Here is a 7,650-nt window from a genome sequence, read left to right on the forward strand (position 1 = left end):
AAAGTCCTGGTGATCTGTTTCCATGAAGATTACACCCAAGAAAACCCTATGGAGCAGTTCTACTCCGTAACACATGGGGTCTCCATGAGTCAGAAATGACTCGATGGCAACAGGTTTGATTTTTCCTTGGTATATTCCCTTATCATAGTATCTCATCACATTTTGTAACTATTTTGCTTTATTTTATTTATTTATATTATTAATTCGCTTTGTTGTAACTATTGTTCTCTGCCTTCCTCACTGGACTCTCAGCTCTGGAAGGGTAGGGACCCTACACCCTCAACCCAAAGCCTATCACAGAAGGAGTGTTTAGTGAAACAAATCAGATAGGGACCAGAACACGGTCACCAAAGGAAAGAGAACAAGAATAGTTGAGAGCTGTGGTCTGGAACACGTCCTGATCGCAGGAAAAGTCAGAGGCTAGGACTTGGAAAGAAGTTGCAGCCAGGTAAGCAGGGAGTGGGGGACCCTGGGTGGTGTAAGCAGTTTGCGATCTTGGCTGCTAACCTAAACCCACCCAGCAGTAGCATGGAAGGAGGCGTGGTCATCTGCTTCTGTAAAGATTTAAAAAAGAAAACAAAAAACCAAACCCATTGCTGTTGAGTTGATTCCTACTCAAAGTGACCCTATAAGAAAGAGTAGAACTGCCTTATAGGGTTTCCAAGGCTGTAATCTTTACAGAGGAGCCCTGGTGGTGAAGTGATTAAGAGCTCAGGCTGCTAACCAAAAGGTCAGCAGTTGGAATCCACCAGCAACTCTTGGGAAATCCTATGGGGCAGTTCTACCCTATCCTATGGAGTCCCTATGAGTCAGAATAGACTTGACTGCACACAACAGCAACAATCTTTACGGAAGCAGACTGCCACCTCTTTCTCCCACTGAGAGACTCGTGTGTTGAAACTCCCCACCTTCCAGTTAGCAGGTGACTTAGCAGCTGAGCACTTAACCACTGTGCTACCAGGAAGTTGCAGCTGGGAAAGAAGGGAGCCCCAATGTGGGTTTGGCTGCATGCCCAAAAGCCAGGCCCTCGCTAGTCTATGAGTAGTCTTCACACAGGGGAGCTGGCAGCCCTTCAGATCCTGGGACCAGACGAGAGATAGACTAATAAGGACAGCAGTGTGGCTGGGCCACGGGCAGCCCCCAACCCTACCAATGAGCTTTTCCTCCACTTTCCTTTCAGCAACTCTAAAATGGACTGAGTGAGGAAGCCATCTTCTAGTTCAGGGAGAGAAGAGAATTGAGAAATGCCCAGGGCTCTCCATCTTCGGTGCGGGCACCAGTCCAGCCAAGACGTTCCGGAAACCCAGGGAAACTCCCTCGCTCTGCGACCCGTATCCATTGCCATCAAGTCGATTCCTATAGCAACTCTATGGGACAGAGTAGAACTGCCCCATAAGGTTTCCAAGGAGCAGCTAGTAGATTCGAGCTGCCGACATTTTGGTTAGCAGCCAAAGCTTTTAACCACTGCGCCACCAAGGCTCCTGGCTCTGCTAAGAAATAGAATTCAAGAATGTCACCAACAGCCTAGCAGGTGCAAACTCTAATGTGGAGTTTGGCAAGAGCACTAGAAGTTAAAAGACTGACTGTATGGGCCGAGCGTGGGAGGGAGCGAGGCAGAGCCAGAAGCAAGATGCAACACTGAGCCTTGCTCCTCCTCACCCTCCTTGCCCTACTGGTGCTCACTTCCTCAGTGGCCAAAAAGAAAGACAAAGTGAAGAAGGACGGCCTGGGGAGCAAGTGCGCGGAGTGGACCTGGAGGCCCTGCACCCCCAGCAGCAAGAACTTCTCTGTGGGCTTCCCTGAGGGCGTCTACAGGGCCCAGGCTCAGCGCGTCAGGTGTTAAGTGCCTTGCAACTGGAAGAAGGGTTTGGAGCCTACTGCAAGTACAAGTTTGAGAGCTGGCATGTGTGTGATGGGGGCACAGGCACCCCAAAGAAGGCGTGGTATACTGCCCAGTGCCAGGAGACCATCCTCATGATGAAGCCCTGCACCCTAAGACCAAAGCCAAGACCAAGGCCAAGAAAGGGAAGGGAAAGGACTGGAGCCCAGGCCTAGATCCAGAGGAGCTCCTGGCTTTACCCTCCCTCCTGCAGGCCCAAGATATAACCCACCAGTGCCTTTTTCCTACTCATTAGCTTTATCAATCACACCCTGCCTCTTCCCCTTCACTTCCCCACCCCACCCCCAAGCACCCAAAGTAGGGAGGGACAAGGGATTCTGGGAAACTTGGGCTTCCTCCCAAAAGTATTTGATTTTTGGTTGTCCCTCCCTCCTTCCACCTTTGTTCTTCCCCACGGGGACACCGTTACTAAGAAAAAAAAAGACCAACTGTAAGACCTTGAGTAAGTTCCTTCTCCCCCTAGCTTGCTGTTCTGTAAAATGAAAACAAAAAGAGTTGCCATCCAATCAACTCTGACTCAAACCAATCCCACGTATGTCAGAGGAGAACTGTGCTCCACAGGGTTTTCAATGTCTGATTTTTTTGAAAGTAGATTGCCAGGCCTTTTTTCTGAGGCACATCTGTGTGGACAAGAACAACCAACCTTTTAGATTGAAGCCAAGCATGTTAACCATTTGCACCACCCAGGGGCTCATCTGTAAAATGAGGTCTTGAGAATACTTGGTCACCAATGGCTTCTGCTCTACACAGCCTGTGCTGTGTGCTCTGGGACGTCTGTGCTTTGTGCTCTCTGAGCCTCAGTTTCTCAGCCTATAGGGAGAAGATGGGGGGAAGACAGGAGGAATAAACACTGTTTAGTGTCAATTCTGGCCGAGGCATCATGCTTGGCTCTGAGTAAATGAGATCAAAGACATATTCCTTGTCCTCAAGAAGCGCATCATCTAGTGAGGAGACCAACAATAGCTCATCCAATGCTTACTGAGGTGCCCTGGTGGTACAGTGGTTAAGAGCTACGGTTGCTAACCAAAAGGTCATCAGTCCAAATCCACCAGCTACTCCTTACTCCTTGGAAGCCCTATGGGGCAGTTCTATTCTGTCTTATAAGGTTGCTGTAAGTCAGAATTGACTCAGCAGCAACGGGTTTTTTGGTAATGCTTACTGAATAATATGATTTTACCATGGACTTCCAGAAGGAAGAACAAATCAGTCGTAGAAGAAATAAAACCAGAATGTTCCTTAGAAACAAGGGTGGCAAGACTTTAGCTCACTTACTTTGGATACTTTATCAGGAAAGACCAATCACTAGAAAAGGACATCATATTTGGTAAAGTAGAGCGTCAGCGAAAATGAAGGAAGCCCTCAATGAGATAGACTGAAACAATAGCTAAAACAATAGACTGAAACTGAAAGACCACGGAGATGGTGCAAGACTGGGCAGTGTTTTGTTGTGCTATACATAAGGTCACCATGAGTCAGAGCCAACTGGACAGCAACTAACAACAACAATGCTTAGGTCAGGGGCAATCGGAGGCATTCATGGAAGGCTTCATCAAGGTGACATCCCGATCTTATATGACAAGTAGGAGTTTCCCAGGTGGAAAAACAGATCAGGACATTCCAGAGGTCAGGAACAGCATGAACAATGATGGGGAGGCATATTCAGTTTGGAGAGTATCTGGAAGTCAAGATTCATGTATGTATGTTGAATATTTGTAGCAAGAAGAACAGTCAAATGCCTACGGGAGCCAGGGAAGTGATGTACATGAGTGAGGCAGGTGGGAGTATGACACCAAAGGGTGGTGTGAAGACTTCAGTGGAGCAGAGAACTCACACTCTGGCTAAAGGGGGAGACGCCACTCTGTTCCAGCCAAATGATGTCACCATGTTAAAATGTGGCCCAGTGTTTGATTCTTCAGAAGACAGAAATCTAGTTTTTTAGGTGAAATCTTCTAATTTGTAAATATTGACTCCAATGTGCCAAACAAAACAGGCTGGATATGGCCCTCAGTTCCCCCAGTTTACAATCTCTGGGCAAGGTGGTCTCTGAGGTTCCTCACAGGTCTTTTCCAAGAGATTGTGTAGCACAGGGATTAAGAGCATGGGCTGTAGAGCTAGAAAGACCTGGGTTCAAATCCTGTTACTGGCTCTACCAGCTAATTCACATAATCTATGAATGTAACCACCTGGATTTGTGCAGTGCACAGCCTGGAAAGCTGTATGTGGCAGCCTTGTATATGACTACAACCATGGGCCTCCCCTCTTCCAAGCCCCATTTCCTCATCTGTAAAACCTACCTACCAAGGGTGATATGAACTTACAGATGTAGCATGCTTAGCACAATGTTGCTCATAGAGTAAAATATTTTCTCCTGGTGTCTTTCAGAGGGCCTCAGGTGAATCTGAGGGCCCTCAGGGAAGAGGCATTTCTCACACTGGGAGAACTTAGGCTGAGGTTGGAAGAGAAGACCCAGCTCTTTGGACCTGGGATGGGTGAAATCAGACAGGGGAACTCAGATTTTTCCTAAGGGCAAAACATGAGCTAGAGATGTTATTTGTTGTTAGCTACCACCAAGTTGGCCCCCAATTCAAGGAGACCCCATGCACAACAGAACTAAACACTGCCCAGTCCTGCACCATCCTCATGATTGGTTATGGATCAGAACGTTGTGATCTGTAGGGTTTTCATTGGCTGATTTTCAGAAGTAGATTACCAGGCCTTTCTTCCTAGCCCATCTTATTCTGCAAGCTCCATTGAAACCTGTTCACCTTAATAACAACATGCAAGTCTCCACTGACAGACAGGTGGTGGCTGGCATGAGGTGCATTTGCTGAGATTGGAAGCTGGGTCTCCCACATGAAAGGCAAAAATTCTACCACTGAACCACCAAGACATGAGCCAAATTAGAATATGGAAAAACAGATTTGGAGAAACCTGGATGCCAGGCTCAGATTCTGAGGGAATTTTAAATAATTTGTTGGGAGAATCAGTCTGGAATATGTTTGGAAGTCTATCACTTTTTAAAAACCTCTTGTTCACTAAGGAAAAAGAAAGCACCTCCCCAAATGCCTGGGGACCTTGAGGCCAATGAGTTTGGATAATAAACGCGAATACATTTATTGAATGTTTGTTTAGACAGGATTGCGAACACAGGCCCTGATAACAGAACAGCCAAATCTGTTCTCAGCACTCATTACACCTCACATCCTTCCCCTACCCACTCTTTCCTCTGCCCCACCCCCACCTCCCATCCTTTCTCTCTTGTTACTTTTTTGTGGGTTGCCTGTCTAGGTTGTGATCTACTGAGGCCAGGAACCAATCCTCTGTGTCTTTCTTTGCATTACCAGCATCCAGGGCATGGTACACAGTAGGTGCTCAATAAAGATATGAAGGGAGTGAATGAAGGATGAATAAATGTCTAAGCTCTCAAGGTGACTGGCATGACAAAATACACAGAAATCTCAGAATTACAAATGTGGAGTTTCAAAAGATATGTAGGCATTCATTCATTCTTTCATTAGGTGTTCACTGAGTACCTACTAAGTGCTCAACCTTATGCGAGGCAATGGTCATTGCATGTGGCGTGTGCGTTCAGCTTGCTTGTCTTTGTTAACTGTTTGCCCATCTCCTTTCCCTGTTCCAAAACAAGTCTTCAGACCTTCCCAAATCCACACCCTCTCCCTTGCATCTGTCAGGTTGTTGTACTGTGGTGGCTTGTGTGTTGCTATGATGCTGGAAGCTATGCTGCTGGTATTTTAAGTATCAATCAGGTCACCCACTGTGGGTAAGTTTCAGTGGAGCTTCTGAACTAAGCCAGACCAGAAAGAAAGGCCTAGTGATGACCTTCCAAAAATGAGCCAATGGACACCTTATGGATCACAACAGACTATTGTCTGATATAGGCCTGGAAGATGAGCCCCTTAGATTGGAAGGCACTTAAAATACACAATGACCACAACAAATGACTGGAGCGTAACAATGACCATGAAGATGGCACAGGACCAGGCAATGTTTTCTTCTGTTTTACGTGTGGTTGCCACAAGTTGGAGCCCACTTGATGGCAACTAACAACCACAACAATCCGCATGAAATGCGCTTGGTTTTAACCCTTCAACCATTTCTATTTGAATGAAGAAACAAAACCGCCCTTCTTTTCCTCCTGATCCTTGCTTTCCTAGGTTGCATCAGTTGTGGTCAAGTGCAATCCTTAGCTTTCTTGACAGTTAGGTGCGTATTAGTTTTGTCTCACCTGCTAAAATTAAGCTCTGGAGGGCTAGAAGCACCTCTTAACCCTTTCCTGGACCTGGTCCCAGAGACTCTGATTACATTGACTGCTATAAGGCCCAGGCATGGCTATTACGTAAAACATCCCTGCTGGCTCCTAACATGCAGGTGGAATTGAGAATCCCTGGACCAGAGACCTAGGATCAGAGGGCTGATCTGTATCTAATAATAATCATAAATAACAGCAGCAATAGCTAACACATAGTGTTTGCAACGTGTCAAGAACTGTTCAAAGTGCTCTTATTTGTTCTTTTAAGCTTCACAATAATCCTATGAGGTAAGTATGGCTATTCTCCCCATTTATAGGTGAGGACAGTGAGGTGAGGAACCGTTCAAGGTGAGGCACCTGGTAAGTGTTGGAGCTGGGGTTCACAGTCAGGGAGTCTGCCTGCCCGCCTTGCGCTGGGATAAAGGATGATTTCACATCTGAGGGCAAGTCCCAGGGCTCACAAAGGGACATGGGAGCTGAAATGCTGATTTAAACACCCATGTAGGATGACTGACATCAGCTGTTAGAAGTCTATTACTTTTTTGAAACCACCTGTTCACTAAGGAAAAGGGTAAAAATCAGTAGCCATTGAGTCAATTCTGACTCATGAGGGCCTCATGTGTGTCACAGTTGAACTGCTCCACAGGGTTTTCAGTGGCTTATTTTCAAAAGTAGATCACCAAGCCTTTCTTCTAAGGTGTCTCTGGGTGAACTCGAACCTCCAGCTTTTCAGTTAGCAGCCGAACATACTAACTGCTTGCTTACCCAGGGACTCCAAGGACAGAGCAAGTACCTCCCTAAATGCCTGGGAATCCTGAGGCCAGGCAGCCTGACTATTCTTTTCATTTGCTGTTGGCCTCACTCTTTCTCCACCGACTCACCCTGAGCAAAGTTTGTGAGGACGATCCTCTCCTGCTAGGGGTCCTGCCTAAGTATTTGGACCAAAGCCGACCTTAGCCCATTTCATAACGAACAGCCACATGGCAAGCCAGTTACCCCCTTGAGGCTTCCCTGGAGGTGGCTCTACTGGCATTCCCTTACAGGGTTGCCCCTCTGCCTCTCAGTAGCTAGGTAGCCAGGGGCAAGTGTTTACCCTCTCTGGACCTCAGTTTACCTGTGAGTAAAATAGGGATGCTGATAATAGAACCCACCTCAGAGGGTTGTGGTGGGGAATAAATAAGTTAACGCAAGTATAGTGCTGAGAACCAAGGCTCAGCATTATTCTGAGGGCAGCATTATTCTCCCAGCAACTGATGTGTGGCTTCCTGTTGTCGTAGGTAGCCTCTATCTGTCCCCACCCTCCCCCCCCCAGATCCTCTCTCCACCCCACAGGCCCACTGTATCCATGAGCTCACTGCCCTCTGGCTTCCTGTTGCACTGGGTCAATGGGGAGCATGGTCAGGAGGTCAGGAGAGAGCGAGGTTGGGGTCTGTGTCCTCTGTTTCTCTACTGTGTGATCGCGGGGGATTGCTTGTCTCCC

At 47.2% G+C, this 7,650-nt stretch overlaps 1 pseudogene; it reads left to right on the forward strand.

The window, feature by feature from the left end:
* Positions 1–182: 182 nt before the first annotated feature.
* LOC135230348 (midkine-like) lies at positions 183–6,245 on the forward strand (annotated as a pseudogene).
* Positions 6,246–7,650: the final 1,405 nt, after the last annotated feature.

Source organism: Loxodonta africana, chromosome 2, assembly GCF_030014295.1.
Source record: "Loxodonta africana isolate mLoxAfr1 chromosome 2, mLoxAfr1.hap2, whole genome shotgun sequence".
NCBI classification, from domain to species: domain Eukaryota; kingdom Metazoa; phylum Chordata; class Mammalia; order Proboscidea; family Elephantidae; genus Loxodonta; species Loxodonta africana.